Raw genomic sequence first — 21,681 nt, 5'->3', positions numbered from 1 at the left:
CAGGGTTTCGCCATATTGGCCAGACTGGTCTCGAACTCCTGACCTCAAGTGATCTGCCTGCTTTGCCTCCCAAAGTGCTGGGATTATAGGTGTGAGCCACCGCTCCTGGCATCATTATGATTTTTAATCCTGAATATTTATCATTATTCCACTACAGTAGTCCCACCTTATTCACAGGTCATACTTTTGAAGACACCCAGTGGATGACTGGAACTGCTAATAGTGCCAAACCCTATCAATACTATGTTTTTTCCTATATATGCTTACCTATGATAGAGTTTAATTTATAAATTAAGCACAATAAGAGATGAACAACAATAGCTAATAATAAAATAGAACAATTATAACAACATACAGTAATGAAAGTTATGTGAGTGTGGTCTCTTTCAGAATATCTTATTGTACTATACTCATCTATTTTCTTCAATTTTTTTTAACTCAATGGTTCTTTTAGAGACATATACTTGCCTATTTTCAGATCATGGTTGACCCTGGGTAATTGAAACGCAGGAAAGTGAAACCTGGGATAAGGAGGGACTACTGAAATTTCCCCTACTCATTTGGAAGTAACACACGCTAGTTCTATAATGTGTAGTTGTTACCTTATATTATGGATTGAATTGTTTCCCTCCAAAAGATACACTGAAGACTTAACCTCCCACCTCCACTCGGTAACCTGATTTTGAAATAGGGTCTTGCATATGTAATCAAATTAAGATGAGGTCATCAGGGTGCAACCAAATCCATATGGCTGGCGTCCTAGTAAGAGGAGATGGCAGTGACATATGGGGAAGATAGCCCAGTGAAGACAGAGTCAGAGATTGGAGTAATACTGCCACAAGCCAAAGAATGCCTGAGACTACTAGAGGCTAGAAAAAGCAAAGAGGGCTTCTTCCCAAGAGCCTTCAGAGAGAACATAGCCCTGCCAACACCTTGATTTTGGACCTCTAGCCTCTGATACTATGAAAGAATATATTTCTGTTGTTTAAGTCCCCCAGTTTGTGGTACTCTGTTATGGCAGGGGTAGGAAACTAATCCTAGAAATTCCAACCTCCATAATTAATGTACCAAAGTTTACAAGTGATCAGAATGTTATTCCCTTCCTGGACAAACGTGGAACACAGGGAAACCACAAAGAAGAACCTTTTATTATTTCTCTAGTTCCCTTCTTCAAACTCATATGATTTTGTTGTCTGGTACTTTAATCAATCCCCCCTTTTCCCCACTAGAAATTCTCATTGCTATTTTATACAGTCGATGCTTATTTTGTTTACCCACATTACCTACTTGCTTTGTTCCACAAAGTTTGATGCATCTCAGATCTTCTTTCTGGTGTCATTGTCTTCCTGCCTAAGTACAGCAAGTGATTTTCTGTAGTGAGAATCTGCTGACGACAAATTCTGTCAGGTTTAGTTTCACTTTCACTGGGTGTAGAATTCTATGTGGCAACGATTTTCTTTTGGTACATTTAGACACCATTTCACTATCTTCTCTCTACCATTACTGCTGCTGAGAGAAGAGCTAGCTCTTCATTGGAATCATTCTAATTGCCATTCTTTAAAAAGTTACTTATCAGGCTGGGCGCGGTGGCTCATGCCTCTAATCTGTGTGTCAGGAATTGGTGGGTTCTTGGTCTCACTGACTTCAAGAATGAAGCCACGGACCCTCGCGGTGAGTGTTACAGTTCTTAAAGACAGCGCTTTCCTTCTGATGTTCGGATGTGTTCGGAGTTTCTTCCTTCTGGTGGGTTCCTGGTCTCACTAGCTCAGGAGTGAAGCTGCAGACCTTCGCGGTGTTACAGCTCATAAAGGCAGTGTGGACCCAAAGCGTGAACAGCAGCAAGATTCACTGCAAAGAGTGAAAGAACAACGCTTCCACAGTGTGGAAGTAGACTCCAAGCCCTTGCCACCGCTGGCTTGGGCAGCCTGCTTTTATTTTCTTATCTGGCACCACCCACATCCTGCTGATTGGTCCATTTTACAGAGAGCCGATTGGTCTGTTTTACAGAGAGTTGAATGGTCCGTTTTGACAGGGTGCTGATTGGTGGGTTTACAATCCCTGAGCTAGATACAAAAGTTCTCCATGTCCCCACTAGATTAGCTAGATACGGAGTGTCGATTGATGTATTTACATACAAACCCTGAGCTAGACACAGAGTGCTGATTGGTGCATTTGCAAACCTTGAGCTAGATACACAGTGCCAACTGGTGCATTCACACTCTCTTAGCTAGACATAAAGATTCTTCAAGTCCCCACCAGATTAACTAGATACAGAGTGCCGATTGGTGCATTCACAAACCCTGAGCTAGACACAGGGTGCTGATTGGCGTGTTTACAAACCTTGAGCTAGATACAGAGTGCTGATTGGTGTGTATTTACAATCCCTTAGCTAGACATAAAGGTTCTCCAAGTCCCCACCAGACTCAGGAGCCCAGCTGGCTTCACTCAGTGGATCCCGCACCAGGGCCACAGGTGGAGCTGCCTGCCAGTCCCATGCGCCCTGCACCTGCACTCCTCAGCCCTTAGGAGGTCGATGGGACTGGGTGCCCTGGAGCAGGGAGCAGCGCTCCTCGGGGAGGCTGGGGCTGCGCAGGAGCCCATGGCAGGTGCGGGGAGGCTCAGGCATGGCAGGCTGCAGGTCCCGAGCCCTGCCCTGCGGGGGCAGCTAAGGCCCGGTGAGAAATCAAGCACAGCAGCTGCTGGCCCAGATGCTAAGCCCCTCACTGCCCAGGGCTTGCAGGCCGGCCCGCCGCTCTGAGTGCGGGGCCCGCCGAGCCCACGCCCACCCGGAACTCGCGCTGGCCCGCAAGCGCTGCGCGCAGCTCCGGTTCCTGCCCGCGCCTCTCCCTCCACACCTCTCCGCAAGCTGAGGGAGCCGGCTCCGGCCTTGGCCAGCCCAGAAAGGGGCTCCCACAGAGCAGTGGCGGGCTGAAGGGCTCCTCAAGCGCGGCCAGAGTGGGTGCCAAGGCCGAGGAGGCGCCGAGAGCGAGCGAGGGCTGCAAAGGCTGCCAGCATGCTGTCACCTCTCACCAGCACTTTGGGAGGCGGAGGCGGGAGGAGCACGAGGTCAGGAGATCAAGGCCATCCTGGCTAACAGGGTGAAACCCCGTCTCTACTAAAAATACAAAAAAATTAGCCGGACGTGGTGGCGGGCGCCTGCAGTCCCAGCTACTCAGAGGGAGAATGGCGTGAACCTGGGAGGCGGAGATTGCAGTGAGCCGAGATCGCGCCACTACACTCCAGGCTGCGTGACAGAGCGAGACTCCGTCTCACAAAAAAAAAAAAAAAAAGTAGCTTATCTTTTTTCCCTCTGGCTGTTTTAAATATTTTTCTCTTTACTTTTGTTTTTCTGCAGTTTTACTATAGTGCATCTAGTTGCAGATTTTATTTTACTTGCTTGGGGTTCTCTGGATCTCCTCAATTTACAGATTTAACATGTTCCTTCGATTCTGGAAAATTCTCAGCCATTTTCTCTCCAAACATTTGCTGCACCTCATCTTCTCTTTCCTCTCCTCCCAAGGACACAATGTTAGATTTCTCACTATATCCTCCTTGTGTCTTACTCTCGTTTTTATTTTTCCTTCTCCATGTTTCGGTTGGATAGTTTAATTTATCTTTCCATTCATTAGTTCTCTCTTATCCAATCTGCTGTTGAATCCATTCACTGAGTTCTTAACATTATTTTAGTCTTTATTTATAAATTTTTTTTTTCAAATCTGGTATGACAAATTTTATAGTTTTTCTGTTTCCTGCAGATGTTGTAGAGTTTGTCATTTACTTCTTTACACATGGTTAACTATGGTGATATTTCAGTCTGTATGATACTTTCAATACAGGAGTGGAGTGCAGATGTTTCTGCTTTCTGTTGGTTCTGTGGATTCTCATTGAAATCCTAGCTTAATTTGAGGAGGTCTCCTAAAAATTTCCCACCTTGGATGGCTTTGAGCCCTGACCTTTGCTGCCTCTCCCCATACAGCCCCTGAGCAGAGCCCAAGTGAACGATAACCAGAAATGCTTTCAGGCCTAAGTGCTTTCGTGTCTGATATTCCAGTCCTTTTTCTGGTTACAAGTCTGTCCCCTCAAATTGTCCTGGGAACTTCCGATTGTTGTTTTTTTCTTTTCAGTCCTTTTCAGGAGAGTTCAAACTTATTTTGACCTGTGTGTGTGTGTGTGTGTGTGTGTGTGTGTGTGTGTGTGTGTGTTGGTAGTAGAGGGTTGATTTGAATGACCTAGCTGCCATGGCTGGAAACCAGAAGCTCAATGATACTATTTTTGGTCTTTCACATTCTTGAGTATATCCAAGTTGGCATGATATCCCCACAACATAATGGAATTTGAGTGCTTAACTGCATGTGAAGTACTATGCATATGATTATGGACTAGCATCAAGGAAAAGGAAGGGGAAATTAACTTTGCTTAGATTTCTTATCTAATTCTAGTTATTTAAGAATATTATCCAAGTCCTTATTTAACAACAATCGTTTGCACATCTCAAGACAGTATGAAGTCCACAAATCTTAACATAAGAAACTGAAGTCATAGTCTAAGTGCCAACATATTTACTGGAGATACATTTATTTAAACAATCAGATTTGTGAATGGAAGCCTCCAAAAACACAAAATTTAAAAATCAACAATTGCTCTTGCTTATTAGAAAGAGGCTGTATTTTTATATTTTAAAAATATCAATGCTTCTCACACATGCCCTTATACAAAATTAATGAAATAGAATATTTTATCAAAATATTAAAAATAACTATGCTTTTAATGCTAAGACTACTGTGAAGACTAAAAAAATTTTGAATTCAAATTACAAAATCATTTGGTCTGAAAACATAAGGTACTCCACATTTTACCTATTGTAGAGTTTAAAGTCCTTGTGAGCAATTTGAAATGTCAACTTTCCTACTGATGTGGCCTACATATTTCAAAATCCAATCTCTATTCTGTTTAATAGTAGGTGCTTTCTGAAGGCTATAGTCCATCACACAAGAAAATACTTCTTCTCACTTATACAACACAAGTGTTCATGCCATTCGAATTCAGAGTACAAATACTAAGTCGACTGGTCTTCATTCTCTTGAAAAGCTAAGCGAGGTAAAAAAATAATAGCCATAACGTACAGATCACAAAAAAAGTTATTTCTTTTCCACGTGGTTTCCAAAAGCCACGATGAAGCCAGCATTGGGTGCTGAGTGAGTGTCATGTGGGTTTTCCAGGGCCCAGGGCAGCTGTGCTCAGCAGCAAGGACATCATTCCTCAGGTTGCTTAAGAAGTCAAACCCAGGCCGGGCGCGGTGGCTCGTGCCTGTAATCCCAGCACTTTGGGAGGCCGAGGCAGGTGGATCACGAGGTCAGGAGTTCGAGACCAGCCTGACCAACATGGTGAAACCCCGTCTCTACTAAAAATACAAAAATTAGCTGGCCTGGTGGCATGCGCCTGTAATCCCAGCTACTCAGTAGCCCGAGGCAGGAGAATCGCTTGAACCCAGGAGGTGGAGGTTGTATTGAGCCAAGATCACACCACTGCACTCCAGCCTGGGCAACAGAGCAAGACTTGGTCTCAAAGAAAAAACAAAGAAGTCAAACCCTGTCTCTCCTGACCCCATAATCTCTACATGCTCCACCTTGATTTCCAGAGGCTTGAGACCCCAGATGTCCCTTCTGTAGCTTAATCAAGTCATCTGGGTTGGTTTCTTCACATTGCTTTGGCACATGTACTTATAAATGGATATCTCAAAGGGGAAACTGAATCTTTCTCTTGAGAGGCAGCATGGTGGAGTGATGGCCTCGGGCTTGGCCTGGGATCCAATGCTGACTTCACCACCTAATGCCTTACAATCTTAGACAAACTATCTCATCCCTCTGTGCCTCAGTTTCCTCATTTGTTAGAAGAGAGAATGATTGCTTCCACTTCATAAACTTGCCATGAGGAATCAATGAGGTCATAAACAGAAAGAATTGACTAGTTTGGTATATAAAAAGTGCTCAATAAATTTTTTGATGTTATTATTCAGATTGAGAAATGTTGTGCACGGCTTTGGTTAACTCACCTGGGGAGAGTAATATTCTTGAGAGAGAGTTTTGAATGTAGTTCAGAAATAATTAAATGCCTTCCTTGATTGAAATAGAAAGGCAATTAAGACAATGAAGTATTTTTCTCTGTAGTATCTAGGACATATTTTCTCATTTTCCTTTTGTAATGGGAAAATGTGAAACTTGGTGAAACTTTCTCAGAGTAGTGACAAATTACTCATTCTGAGGTCAATTGTTCCCCCACAAATACATTTCAAACAGGGAAGGTAGGTAAGATTCTAGAGGCCTCGGAATTCAATGCTGGGGTAGAATGATGTTTAGGACTCAGGCAGCCCAGATTACTAGTGTTGCCAGCCATATGATTTTGGAAAAGCTCTTTAATCCCTCTGGGTCTCAGGCTTCCTAACTATAAACTAGGGGTAAAAATATCCACTGGCAATGGTGATGGTGTTAGGGTGACAGGAGACAGGCTGTGACTGTTACTACATGGTAGCTAAGCAAAAACCCAGAACCGACTTTACAATGGGTTCCAGGGACTGACTATAATAGGGAGCAACATGTTCACATAAAATGGACCCAGTAGCCAAGCTTCTTTCATTCTACCCAAGAAAACCATCTCACGGGCCAGGTGCAGTGGCTCACACCTGTAATCCCAGCACTTTGGGAGGCCGAGGCAAGCAGATCACCTGAGGTCAGGAGTTCAAGACCAGCCTGACCAACATGGTGAAACCCCGTCTCTACTAAAAATACAAAAATTAGCTGGGCATGGTGGCAGGCGCCTGTAATCCCAGCAACTCGGGAAGCTGAGGCAGGAGAATTGCTTGAACCCGGGAGGCAGATGTTGCAGTGAGCTGATGTCGTGCTATTGTACTCCAGCCTGGGTGATAAGAAAAAAAAAGAGAGAAAGAAGGAGAGAAAATCATCTCACAGATACATGTATCTTGTTATCTGGGACGGGGCACAAAACATCTCAAATATGTGTCTAGGAATAGGGCAGTGGAATGAAGGAGGGGGAGGCAGTGACAACTTAGAATGTTATAGATGCTGTATCCATTAATCTCTTCATACACATCATTATTTTTCTGATGGGAATTATATTATTTCATTAATGGGTATTGGGAAGGCTCTGGAGAGGGTAAACAGTTGAATAATCCACAGTCCCTGTCTTTAAAGGAACTGTAGGGAGATAAGGGAAGTATAGTATTTACAGAAAGCCATCTATGTGTTTGAGTATTATATCAGAGCAGTCTATTGTCAAACAGCTCTAAAATTTCAGTGACTTGACAAAATAGATGTTCATGTCTTGCTCATACAAAGTCTATTTCCTCATGTAGTAGTTTATGGACACAGACTCCTTCCATTTTGTGACTCTGAGATACCCTATAGTGGGAGTCAGCAAACTGCGGCTCATGGGTCAATTCCAACCTACCTACTGTTTCTTTTTTTTTTTTTTTGAGACAGAGTCTCCCAGGTTGTAGTGCAGTGGCGTGATCTTGGCTTACTGCAAACTCCGCCTCCCAGGTTCAAGCAATTCTCCTGCCTCAGCCTCCTGAGTAGCTGGGATTAGAGGTGCACACCACCACACCTGCCTAAGTTTTGTATTTTTAGTAGAGATGGGGTTTCACCATGTTGGTCAGGCTGGTCTTGAACTCCTGACCTCATGATCCACCTGCCTCGGCCAACCTACTGTTTTTAAACATTCTTTTTTTGTAAATAAAGTTTTATTGGAACAGTCACACCTATTCACTTCCCTTTCATCTGTGCTTTGTAGCTGCTCTCATGTTGCAATGGTAGAGAGAAGCAGTTGTGACAGAGACTGTATGGCCCATGAAGGTTAAAATATTTACCATGTGTCCTGTTACAGAGAAAATTTGCTAAGTCTTGCCAGAGGGCATCGGAGTCCAGTGTTAGATTCTCTGATTCAGCCCACAGAAGGGGGAGAAAAAGAGTGGAAGATTATGCAGGAGGATTGATGGACTATGGAAATGGCTTTCTTCAATCCCACCTCAGCCTGACTTCAGCAGAAGCCGGGAAATGCAGCCTTGCTATTGCCCGGAAGGAAAATGCAAAGCAGTTCTCCACAGACTGGTACTGTGCTAGACTCTTCCATTCACTCTCTCCTTTTTGTTCATCAAAACAACCCTTTAAGATGGGCGTGGTGGCCTGAGCCTATAGTCCTAGCAACTTGGGAGGCTGAGGCAGGAGGATCACTTGAGCCCAGGAGTTTGAGGCTGCTATGATCTTTGATCACACCTGTTAACAGCCACTGCACTCCAGCTTGGGCAGCATAGACCTTGTCTCTAAAAAACAATCAAGCAAACAAAAACCAAAGACAGAACTGCTTTGCAAATGAGTTATCTGAGGTTCAGAGAGGTTAAGCAACTTGCCTCAAGGTCACCCAGCATCAAAATATTTGTAGTTGTAGTAGCAATAAGATTCTCATCATACTTGTGCTATTCTTTCTGAAAAATCTTTAATTGTGGTAAAATATATTAATACTTAACATGACATGTACTCCTCTAACTATGTTTAAAGTGTGCATTTCAGTGGCATCTGAAATGTGTTCTTGAGAGTGGGAAGTTTCCTAGTTGTTAATAAGAAATTTAAAACTTAGGGTTTTCATTTCAGTGATAATCTTAAAATGTTAAACAGATTCATCTGGGCAATACCTTTAAACTGAAGACTGACATGAAATTTCTGAGCTTAAATTTTAGTTTATGTTTATTGGTGCCAATGGTAATTCTGAATTGTCATAGGCTGGTAAGAAGGGGCTGAAATTTATTTGATACTGAAATTATTCCTTTAAGCTTTTCCTACATACTGTGAACTAAGGAATGTTTTGTGGTAGTTCACAAAAAGAGAAAAGTAGTGGAAGAATTAAGTCATTACAAATGGCATAACTATAAAGGCATGCCATATCCAAAAGAATCTACTCCACTGAATTCAAAACAATGTTGATATTTGAGAGGCAATTCAGTTTCCACAAAACAATGTCATCCAGTATATTTTATTATTGTTTACTTATAAATCTTTGGTTTTGTGGGGTTTTTCTTTTTCATTTAGTTTGCAATTTAGTTTCACCATTGTTTAAGCATTGTTATGCATGAAGAACTGATCTCTAGTTTTATGCTTGCACATATTTAAGTTACATAATAAAATTAATTTAAATAAAAACATGAGAGATCTAGAAGAATACTTTCTCCTTGAAAGATATGTGTCTATGGCTGAAGTATAAGAGTGTCTACCCTACAGAGATAGTTCTCTTTTACAAAAGATTTAAATTTGAATTAGGAAACTATGCCAGTGAAGACAAGCTAAGTTCAGCTGCAGTAACAAGCAAGCCAGAAATCCGAGTGGCTTAAACCACTTGCTTACATTAAATCCATTGCATATTGGTAAAGAGCTCACGGTGCTTCTTCTGTCTGCCTACAAATTCCTCTTGGTGTTAAAATATTCCATTTACTGAACAAAAACAGCACATGATAAACTGTTCAGAAAGGAAACTTGTTTTTGCTTTTCAGGGACAGACATCTGTATGGCCCTATAGGCATATATGGTCCAAGAAACTTCTTCTGCCAGTTTCTTCTAAATGTCTGCCTACAGACTTCTCTTTGTGATAAAATCTTCCATTCACTGAGCAAAAACAGTACATGATGAAGTGTTCAGAAAAAAAAAGGTGGTTAATATTTTTCACGCCTGGGTAACTGTATGGCTCTATAGGCACAAATGGGTTTAAGAAACCTCTGCTAGCTTCTTCTACATGTCTGCCTATAAAATCGTCTTAGTGTTAAAATCTTCTGTTCACAGAAAGAAAACAGTACATGATGAACTGCTCAGAAAAGAAGCTTGTTTTTACTTTCCAGGGCTGGATATCTGTATGGATATCAGGACCCAAACTGATCCTCATAGCAGGACCCAAACTTATGGATCTACCCTCAGTAATATTTCTGGTTGAAGAGAACGAGCGCTCTGGGGGTTCTCTCACCTGCAGATAAATGCGCTGAATCAATTAAGTCAGATGACTGCACCGAACTTCTAGAAGAGGAGCATAGTCCTCAGGTATGGCCAGGATGAGAGTGAACCAGGCATCTGTTACCAGCGATCATGTCTGCAACAGAAAGCATCCTGCATCTTTTTATAAAAAAGTGCTCCATGGCATTGTTCCGACACTTTCTATTCCCTACTAAAGCTTCAGACAGCTTTCTAAATTTCATAGGCAGCTGTGGCTTTTGAGTTACACCCCAAATCTGGTGCTTCTTAACCACACGGTATGGGCAGATCTAAACCTGTTCCTCCTCTGTGAAGTGGGGCAGAAATGTCAGTTGCATGGTGTGTTGCGAGAAGTCAAGGCAGTAACTCATGTGAAACTTCTTTGTCAAATTTAAATTATTATCCAAATGAAAATATTATAACAATATTATTCTTGGCAGTCAATCATGCCACACCAAGGATAAAGAATAGACAGTAATGATTTCACCCTATAGCACTCATCACACAGTCAATATTTTCTCACAAAAGTTTCCTGAAAATCCACAGAAAAACTCTTTAGGTTATCAGATAATGAAACCTATAGAGAATAGCTCTTCAATATAGAAGCAAATTTCTCCTCTTGGCTAGAAAATGACAAAGCATTTTACATGGCCCCAAATCTATACAGCACACTTTTCTAGCAGATTCCCACGTTTAAAAGATTTGAGGCTTAAGGAAAGAAGTACTATTTTGCCTAAGAAGCAGTTGTTTTAAGTTGAGATCAGTATGAAAAAATGAAAAAAGATTCACAAAATAGTGTTGGGGATGGAGACACAGGAAGATTTTTATACTGTAGCATCAACTCTGAAACTGCTATCACCCAGATACCACAAAATTCTAGCTTAGTAGAACTGAGTGGTACCCTGAAGTTCATGTTGTCTACTCTTATTTTCTAGTTGCCTTAGTCAGCTCAGACAGCTATAACAAAATACCACAAACTAGGTGGCTTAAGCAACTAACATTTATTTCTCACCATTCTGGAAGCTGGGAAGTGTGAGATCAGGATGCCAACATGATGAGGTTCTGGCGAGTGTTCTCTTCCTGCCTTGCAGAAAGCTACCTTCTTGTTGTGTCCTCATATGACAGGGAGAGACAGAGAGGGAGAGAGACAGATGGAGAGTGCACGCTAGCTTTAGTCTCTACCTCTTCTTTTAAGGACACTAATCCCACCCTCATGGCCTCATCTTAACCTAATTACCTCCTAATTATCTGTGGGAAGTAATACCATCACATTGTGCATTTGGGTTTCAATATATGAATTTGGCAGGGCAGAGGAGCGGGGCAAGGCAGAAACATTCAGTCCATCACACCACATGAGGACAAGGTCTGGAAAATTTAAATGACTTGCCCTAGATCACGTTATTAAATTCAAGTTGATTAGTCATATATTTTTCCTTTTCGCCAATCTGATATAGAATTGAACATGAGGCAGGGAGAAAAGTTACTTTATGTCTGCATACAGTTGCTAATAAAGCCTTTTCTTTTTTTCTTTTTTCTTTTTTTTTTTTTTTTTGAGGTGTGTCTCTCTCTGTCACCCAGGCTGGAGTGCAGTGGTGTGATCTTGACTCACTGCAACCTCCGCCTTCTGGGTTCAAGTGATTCTCCTGCCTCAGCCTCCTGAGTAGCTGGGACTACAGGCGTGTGCCACCACGCCTAGCTAATTTTTGTATTTTTAGTAGGGACAGGGTTTCGTCATGTTGGCCAGGCTGGTCTCAAACTCCTGGCTTCAGATGATCCTCACACCTCAGCCTCCCAAAGTGCTGGGATTACAGGTGTGAGCCACTGTGCCTGGCCAATTGCTAATAAAGTATTTTCTAATCAAAACCTATGTAACTCACTTCATGATGTAACTGCAAGTGGACTAAGGACCCACTGAATATTCTTGTCAAGGTCTAGCAATAATTTTGAGATTCTTTTTAAGTATTTGTAAAATTTAGTTGTTCTCCTTATTTCAGAGGGTTCCAGATGTTTTGGCCCTGGGGAAATGTATGAATAGACTAAGAAAATGAGATTCAGATTTCTAGTTGAATGATTTCATTTTCTTATTATTTTATTTAATTAGACATGGCAGTCTACTTTTCACTCTAGGAGAAGAATTTTCAAATTGCCCCCAAAAAGAAAAGAAAAGATGAGTTTCCTTTCTAAGTGTATTATTCCAGAGAGGCTAGGTTATACTGCAGTACAGAAAAATCTCTGGGATTTACAGTAACAAAGGATTATTTCTCACTCTTGCTAAATGTCTATGGGTGTAGGAGATGTCTCCACTCCACACGTCTGTGCCAGGGTTGGGATGCTGATGGAAACTCCATCTGGTGGGGGCAGCAACAGCTGTGCCACCGGGAAGGGGATTTGGTAAATTGCACTATGGCTCTTCATGCGTCTGCCTGTAAGTGACACATGTCACTTCTGCTAATTCATTATTTGCCAGGGCAAATCACAAGATCACAGCTAAATGCAGAAGGGTCAGAATACTTCCATCCTTCTATGCACCTGGAAGAAGAAAACCCAAAATTTTGGTGAACATCTCTAATGGCCACCCTAATAGGAATAAAAAAGGAAAACAGAACACACCCTAACTTTGTCAAAACGCCAGTGTCTCACACCATCAATATGAATCAAATTCCCAAATATCCATCAGCTGTACAATAAAATATCTTAACACATTATAGAGTTTCCTGAATCCATTTCTTCATCTCTATACAAGAGAATTGCATAGAATGGGAAGCAAGTACAATAAAGTAAATTAAACTGGGGTTGGAGTGAAGTTTCTAGAAATGGACTGTGGGCCAGCAAAATGTGGAGGCACGTTTATACCTTTTGTGGATTTTATTAGCCTCATTTCTCAGAGGAGAAATCATGTGTTTATGACATGACAATACTAGTCAACAGTCTTTCCAAAATAATTGGACAGTAGGAAAGTTATAGCCGTAACAGGGGAAAAAGTTCATTTTCACCTAATTGACAATAGGAATGTTTGTTTAATGGGTCACTCTAGAAAGAGATGTTAAATCTTTAAAACTTAACCTTTTTGGGAAATGTCTTAAGGTGTAGAATATGTTCAGACGACCTTCATTTGTTTATTTTATTTGGATACAATCATTTGCTTAGACATGTATTTTTAAACTTTTAATATATTAGTAGTAATACATTATTTTATTTGAGTTTTCTTTTATTTGGATACAATCATTTGCTTAGACACATATTTTTAAACTTTTAATGTATTGGTAGCAACGATGTTTTCAAGTAGGGAAACACTTAAACTAGCTCAGAATCTCCCCTAAATTAAAAAATAGAGTTTTGTACTTTCCAGAATAATAAGCATTTTTTTCTTTTTCTTTTTTTTTTTTTTTTGAGGCAGAGTTTTGTTCTTGTTGCCCAGGTGGAGTGCAATGGTGCGATCTTGGCTCACTGCAACCTCTGCCTCCTGGGTTCAAGCGATTCTCCTGCCTCAGCCTCCCAAGTAGCTAGGATTACAGGCACCCGTCACGAAGCCCGGCTAATTTTTTGTATTTTTAGTAGAGACAGGGTTTCACCATATTGGCCAGGCTGGTCTCGAACTCCTGACCTCAGGTTATCCACCTGCCTCGGACTCCCAAAGTGCTGGGATTACAGGAGTGAGACACCATGCCTGGCCAATAAGTACTTTTATAGCCTTTCTTTAAATCTTTCTTGGTAAAGATCTACAAAGCAGGAGGAAATTACGAGAGGCAAAGTTTGCTGGTTTACTGTTTAATTATATCTCTCCCCACTACCCCTTAAATATTTGTAACAGAGCAGGGTTAACATTAACACCCTAACCACCATAAACCAAAAATATTTATTATATAATTCATGTCTAAGATGAAAATGAAGATATAACAGTAAGATGATTTCATACAGAGGTACAGTGAATTCTGTGTGACTAGGGTAAGTCAATTTTGTGTTTTGGTTTTTTTTTGTGTGTTTCAGTAGTTTCGAGTTATTATAATTACTGAGTAATGACTAGAATGCTATATATCATGCAATTCACATTTTTTTTCTCATTTAATCCTCCACAGTAAACCTACTTTTAGAACTTAGGAAACTGAGGATGAAGTGACTTGACCAAGGTCTCCTGGCTACTTAGCAGAGGAATACTCTTTAGAGATAAATAATCGTGGTGACATTTCAATCAAAGTATCTGATAATTGCAGTGCCTTCCCACACCCAACTCTCTAGGAGAAGAAATAATTTAAAAGATACATTTATTCATAAACACACAAGTACTCATTCTGTGTCTTTTCCTATCACAAAACCCACGGATATAGAGCTGAATAAGTCTGCAAGACAGAGGTTAAGAAAAGTTGGCTCTGGCATCAGACAGGCTGACTTGGATGAGGCTCTGCAATGCTACCTTGGATGGGTACTTATTTTCTCTAACCTCAGTTTCTTCATCTGCAAAATGGGAAACAATATTCGTGCTTTCCTCATGATTTTGCTGGGAAAATGAAATAAGACAATATGTCTTTGCACAGTACAGTGCATTAAACGCTCCATAGTATGCACTTGATATATACTAGGTTTTATTGTTGAATAAGCAAGGATAGCCATGGCTCCTCTCAGAGGAGCTCCCTGATTAGGGAGAGGAGAAAAACGTTTAAATAGCATTTCCTGTCCAATGTGATGCGAGCAGTAGGGAAACCAGGGAAAGGCACGAATGACTGCCTTGGAAAAGTCTAAAAAGGTTTCATAGAGGTGACTTTTGAGCTGGTGATTTTAGGGGAAGCAGTGCTTCACCGGATGGAGAAGGAGGTAGACATTCCGGCTATGTCCAAACGTGGGGTAGAAAGGCGTGTTTGGGGACCTCAATACTCAGGATAAAGGAACATTGGAGAGAGAGAAAGGGAAATAATGAAAGTGCATGGAAAACCAGTAAGTGTGGGACCCTGGGGGCTTGGACCAGAAAGGGCCAGCCTTCCGTGGCCATGAGGGAGGGAAGCTGGAGGATCGCGAGGTGGCGCTGTGGCTCCACCTTAAGGAAAGATTCTGGAGCTCGCGGGTCACCCGCACTCCCAGGACAGCCTCGGAGAGGTGGGGCAGCGCAGTCTTGGTGGGTTTAGCACTTCACGGCAGCTGCCAAAAAATGACGTTGATTAAGATAATAAATACATAAGCAAATAAACCGGAAGCGGTCCCTTTTAGGACACACGGCAAGCATCAATAATCAGAGACCGTCGGCGAGGAAGGATTAAGAGCACGGAACTGTCCAGCAGGGACAGTTCCCAGCTCAGTCCGCGTAATCTGTAGGCCCGCATTGGGAACCCGCATCGCCTGCCTGGAGCTGAGCTGTATGCTAACCCGCGTCTTCGGGCGGGCCCTGCGCCCCGAAGGCGTCTCCCTAAAGCCAAAGTCGTAGCGGTCTGCACGCCTGCCCTTGGGCCCTCGGTCCGCACCCTGCCTGGACCTAGATTTTTTTTTTTTTTTTTTGCTGAATTTCATACGCACACGTGCACACAAAACCACGTGTGAGTTCAGGCTCACACACGTTTACGATGCTCTTTCACAATACACACGGACTTTTGCAAATGCACACCCCACTCACTTAGACACGTCTACACATGACACGTGCACACACTATACACATGCGCACTCACGCCCGTGTGCACCAATGCCTTACGCACCCACGCACACATTCAGCCAAGTGCTCTCTGTCACCGGCACAAACACACACTTACTGCACCGGCCCACAAATGTGCAGCCACTTTTCGAACATGCAAACATATTTGCACATTCACATCATACACATCTCGCATCCCAGTAGCCAACAAAGACCTCGCAGCACGCAAAGGTGTGTAAATATTCAGCAAATTGTCCCTCGAAGGAAGTATGCGCGCAAACTTTTTGTTATCCAGGCATCTCGAGCTTTTCTGCTAAACTCGAACTCCCTTCTCCAACTTTCCCCTGAATAAACAGGCCTGTTCCTCCCAGTCTCCCCTCTGAGAATGTTTTAAGGCCAAGGTTTCTTCCATAAGGTTTGCGCTACTGAAGGGATGCTAATTTTCAAATCGCTAAGAAGCTCCATTCTCCCATCCCAGAGCCTCCTTCTACCAAGGGAGCAGGGACTTTCCCAGATCGGATTCCAATCTCGTGGACTAGGGGACTGTGGGCAAGGGCCACCGGGTGGGATATGATCACGCCCTAGGGCATCCTCGGACTTAAAGATCCTTTCCGGCAGTGCCCCCAACTGTATTCTCCCGACTCAGAATGACTTCAGCTTCTAGCTATCTATGGTCACGCCAGGGCAGAATCAGCATCTCCCCCATTAAAGCACATCCGCAAGTGTCCAGATTTCTGTCCTTCGATGGGCATCAGGAACATCCCCGCAAAGTCAGATACTTAGTCTGTTCCAACAGGCGAGCTTGCGTGAGCTCTAAGATCTCATCTAGGACTGGGAGAGAGAATGACTGACAGGAGGTCACATAGTAAATGTGGCAGAGCCGGGGCCGGGGCTGGCACGTCCCTGGCGCGCTCTGTCCCTGCGGGCCAGGAGAGAGAGAAGCACATCGGTAACTGACCACGTGAATGCGCATTCAGTACGCGCATTAGTTAGGACGTTTCATAGTCTTCCCCTTTCCTCTCCCTCCTCGGCTCCCTGCCCTCGGGAGTCACCGTGCGCGCTCGCTCCTTTCTACTCCCGGATGCGGAACCCGGGCCCAGGAGCTCCAGAGCCAAAGGACACTTGAGCGTTTGGGGACAAGAGATTCGCGCCACAGCTGGGTGGACGGTTTGGCTCTATATTTAAGGGGACAGGCTCTAGCGATATTCTGGCTTGGCGACTTTATTAGCTGTTGGCCGTGGACAAGTTTTTCAACTTCGCTCACAGGGTCTCCGTTTGCTCACCTGTAAAACGCCGGAGTGGTCTTATCTGCCGTGGTCTGTGGCGGATATTCAGTGAGTTCCTGCCCGTAAAGCCTTCAACAAATGGGATCTATTATCATCTGGGGCCGCCCGGGGGGAAACCCAAGAGAGTTGGCAGCCTCGCCCCAGAAAGACCTGTAGGAACCCCTTGCCCCAGGCTTCTGGCCCTATCAGACTAAGCCCTCCCAACCTGGGACGGAGCCCCGCGGTGTTGTTTGCTTGGTCTCTATCTCCTAGCCGTCTGTGGGTGTCTTTGTCCTTCTCTAGGCCTCAGTTTCCCTGTATGTACCATGGGGGGTGGGAGGTGGAGGTGCGCTCCCAGAGCCGGGAAGTGTCGGTCATACTGGGCCAGCAGAGGAGGCCTTCTCTGGAGCGCAGGGAGTCGGAAATAGAAATCAGATTCTGATTTCCAGTGGACGCCTGGCCTGCTACTCCCACGCGTTCCCCGAGGACTGCGCATGGAGATCACCGAGGAAAAGAGCCACGGTTTTGAGGGCTAGCAGTGTGTCACGGTGTTCGGCCACTCGCGCCATCTTCCGGGTGCAGTTCAGGGGCCCCGCAGAGCCGAGCCTTCGCGCAGATCCCGGCTTTCCCAGGGCCCCGGGCCGTCACCCACTCCTATTCTCGTCCACCGGGCAGCGCCGTGGCCCCTGCTCCTCTTCACCTCAACCCCGACTCCAGGCTGCTGGTCGACTCCTCTGGAGCGGCCGCAATCTGAGGGACTTTGCGCCTTGGCTTAGGTCCTTCCATCTTTCTTTTCCCCTTTCCCTTCCCAGCACTGAAGTAGGCATCTGTCCTCCCGCCTCGTTCGAAGCTGTCCCTGGCAGGTGGCGAGGGAAGGGGGCACGTCCCGGGACGGTTTGCCCTTCTGGGGGCCCGCCCTCACAAGGGGAATGGAGATCAAGAGAATTTTCCAAGTGACAGGTCCCAAGTCTGGCCTCCTGGGGGCGGACGAACAGAGACGATTCCCTCTTTCGCTGGGACCTTTCCACGGGTCTTAGTTTGGCTGTATTTATCTAGTCTCTTCTCTTTGGGGAGACCGGTGTGTTTCTACTGGAGTCCCCAGAAATTACTGGTAGATGTTGCCTTTCAGGAAGGGGAATTGATTTCCCTGTGCCTCAAGAGGGTTGGGATAGCCAAGGAGCAGAAGGTCAGGGTGGGAGTGGGTGGGTAGGGAGGGCTTGCACACTGCCCTGGGCTTCCTCCAGGCCCAGGTCAAGAGATCCCGAGAGCTGGACAGCCCTGCCTACCGCTGGGAGCATCTGAGGAGCTGTGTATCCTGAACTCCCACAGCTGCAGAAATTTTGAGGAGCTCATCAGGGAAACTAGGCTCCAGGGGAAACCCCAAACCTCTCTAGTTTTTCTTTCCAGGTGTAAACTCATTCTGCTGTATTTTTTCCCCATGCAAAAGTCTTTCTTCCTCACGCCTTCCTTCCCTTCCTTCTTTCTCTCAGAGATGATATATATTCAAAAATCAAGAGTTTCCAAATAACTTTAAATACAGATCCCAGGCACCAACACAGGAGGTTCTGATTCTGTGGGTCAGGATAAGGCCTGGAAATCTGCATTTCTAACAAGTGCCTGCACCCTTCCCCATGTGATTAGCCTGATGAACCCAGTTTGGGGATTACTATTATAAACTACCCTAAAGTCAAATCACTCATATGCCATAAAGCCTAGGCAATGCTGTACATACTAGAATATCTCATTACAGGATACCTTTACCATAAAGTATATACCTAAGGTAATTGTGATGGATAGTGCTTGAAGTATCTGCTTTCAGGTATGATGGCAATCACCCTCTACACACATGCTTTGTCTCTGGAGGTAGTGCTACCCTCACATGAAGATTTAGAAGTATTTAAGAGGCTCTTTTTCAAAGTTTAAAATTACAATTGCTGGTTCAATATTCACCAGAGAAAATCCACAAAATCTACTGCTCTGCTGGCCTGTGTGTCATTTCCAGTTTTCTGTCACTCACTCTGTCTCTCTTCCACCTTCTCTTTAGCCTCCTTCCTACTTAAACATTTATTACAGGATGAGAAAGCCAGATTGAAAGCACAAGGACACCAAGAAGAAAAGCTATGCATACACTCTGCTTGATTAAAAGAAAGCACACTCACCACCCCAGGTGAGGTATGTGCTGCCTCTGCACAGCCAAAGGAAATTAGTCTTATCAAAATATTTCTGCCCGCTTTTATTTTTCTTCCTTCTCTAGCCTGGCAGTTATGGCCATTGCCTCTCTCATATTTAGTTCCTGGAGATACTGGCTCTGGGGTAGAAATTGAGCTGCTCAGGACTTCTTGCTTTGTGCCACTTTCTCATTTGGGTGAGTCAGCTTCAGGCTCTCAACAAACGCATCCTTTGCAGATGCTTCTAGATTCTGCTCAACCCCAGAAATCTATCTGCTGTGCGTCTCTTGCTGATCCTGGACTTGAGGGTGTGTATGCTTTTATTTTCCCTGGCACTTTTGTCACCTTCCTTTGGCAGTGATCTGCTCCCTTATTTTGTGTCCCTCACCACTGGAGACACCCCACCAGACTCAGCTGGGAGTCCTGCAGTTGAGGACTGTTTACTGGAGAGTAAAATGGAGGTTCAGGCAGATGAAGAGGAGGCCTAGGCCTTTTGCCAGGGCTATATGGGACCCATTGATAGGATGGGTGGGCTTTGCTTCCTCATCTCCTTACCTTCAAGGATCCTCTCTGAGCTGGAGAATATGGCCCAGGCAGGGGGAGGGATTGACTCTGGGGACCCCTTTGGACCTGCAGCATAAGGTTAAGTTTGGAGCTTTAGAAAGTTTTTAGCAGGCCAAGTTTCAATTGTGCATTTAAATACTATAGAGACTGAAAATGTTCACATACCTATCCCCAAAAACCTACAGCCCTTCAAGTCTCTCCACCATTATACTCTTCTTCAACATGAACGCTATGTTAGGAACCCCTGTAAATGCTATGGGGATCCCAAAAGATCAGACCAATCCCTTCAGGGAAGTCCTGGAAGAGATGGCATTAATTATGGTACCAGGGGAAAGTGCTCAGCACACAAGAGGTCTAGATTACATGTGTGAGAGCTGGGCAGGCCTCGTGCACAGGAGATAAAGCAGTGTTTGAGGACAGTGGCCATGCACTGCAGGCCAGGACCACACTCTTTCATCCAGTTTAGGAATCAGCAAGTGGCTCCACTGCTCTGCCAAGAGCACAAAGCATAACTCTTGCCTGTGTCTATTCAACATGGGCATGTGTACTTTTCCATCACTGACCCCATGAGCTTCCTAAATCAAAGGACCAAGGAAGGCCAGCAGAAAGAGGACCTGGATTTCTGGCAGATAATTTCCCCGAAGGAGTCCTTAGCAGATTTGGCTGCAGTCAGGGAGTTCCTTTGAGGGCAATGAAACAGAAGTTCACCATGTGCTTATTAGAGGTTACAACCTGCTAAAAAATGATGGGGCACATTACCCAGAAACTTCTAGCTATTTCCTTTGCCAGCCACAAAGATACATGCTGAAAAGCCTGAGGAGGGAGACAATTTCGTCCTTTTTTCTTTCCCTTTTTCCTTCCATCTCTCCCATTTCCATTCGTTCCTTCTCCTTCTCTCCTTTCTCTCTCCCTCCTTCCTTCCCATTTTCTCTTCCCCTTCTTCCTTTTTTGTCCTTTCTCCCCACCTTCCTTCTCTTCTCCCCCCACCCTTTTCATATGGCAGAGACAGAGTTAGGAAGGATTTGTTCAAGCCCTCCTTTTTAACAGGAAGAATAAAGGAGGATGAGAAAAACCCTCCACCAAATAACCAGCTAATCAAGGACGGTTAACATTGCTGTTGCTTTGGTAGTTACTCTAAAAACAAACAAACGAACCAACTACTTGGGGTGGGGAATGAGGGGTTGGCATTTAATTTGAGAAAATTTAAAAACGCATCCTGACACAGCCCCAGTGAGAGCATTCATTCCACCATTCACATATCTCGAGGACTGCCCGAGAGAGGTGAGCGTGTGAGTCAGAACAGTGCCCAACCCTGGCAGCCTCTAGGCTAGCGGCCGAGAGAGAAGCGTTTCAGAGGCCGGGGTGGGAGTAGAGCCTGGTACCCCACTTCCTGGGGACCCACAGCGCCTCATTTGCCAGGGCCCAGCGTCCATTCATCCCTCCCAACGTGGAGGCCGTGCCCCTCCGCGAGTTACCAGCCCCGACCTCGCGCACCCATATTCCATCCCACCGCCCCCGCCTCAAAGCGAAGAGGTGGGCACCTGGGACGCGCGTCCTGCTTTTTCTGCCTGGGCTCTCCCGTCTCCTCCACTTTTGTCCCCGACGTCCCAGAACAGCGGAGCAGGACGCGGCATCAGCCCGGGGAGGGCGCAGCCTGCGAGCCTCCAGCGCGCTCAGGGCGCGGCGAGGATGCTAAAGGACTGCAATGGCCAGGATGCAGGTCCCCAGCTCAAATTCCTGAGGAAGACACCCGCCTCCCTTTCCCTCTGTCCCCTCTCCGTCCTCGCTCGGACCCGCTCCTCCCCAGCCCAGACGCCAGTGCTCTGCGCTCCTTCGCTCGCTACTTTGCCAGGAACTTTGGCCGGCTCCCCTGCGCCACCGGGAGCGGGATGTTAATGAGAGAGCGTGGCCTGGCGCCGCCAGCGAGCCGGCTCCCGGGCCGCGATTGGCTGTGGTGGGCGGAAAGATGACGTTATGCAAATGAAGGGGCGGGGCCTCGATGCGCGGGCCCCGCCTCCTCCCTTTGGGGTTAGTGTGCCTGTGTT

General features: G+C 44.9%; 1 long non-coding RNA gene across 1 annotated transcript; it reads right to left on the bottom strand.

Moving 5' to 3' along the window:
• Positions 1-4,544: 4,544 nt before the first annotated feature.
• LOC134758607 (uncharacterized) lies at positions 4,545-21,677 on the bottom strand. The gene is made up of 3 exons (XR_010133976.1): positions 21,178-21,677; positions 10,021-10,143; positions 4,545-6,912 (listed from the first exon to the last, which is right to left on the bottom strand). It is a non-coding gene; the product is annotated as an uncharacterized lncRNA (long non-coding RNA).
• Between the last annotated feature and the right edge of the window lie 4 nt (positions 21,678-21,681).

This window comes from Gorilla gorilla, chromosome 4 (genome assembly GCF_029281585.2).
Source record: "Gorilla gorilla gorilla isolate KB3781 chromosome 4, NHGRI_mGorGor1-v2.1_pri, whole genome shotgun sequence".
Taxonomy (NCBI): domain Eukaryota; kingdom Metazoa; phylum Chordata; class Mammalia; order Primates; family Hominidae; genus Gorilla; species Gorilla gorilla.
Note: the sequence above shows the minus strand (reverse complement) of the source record. Positions and strands in the feature narration are given on the sequence as shown.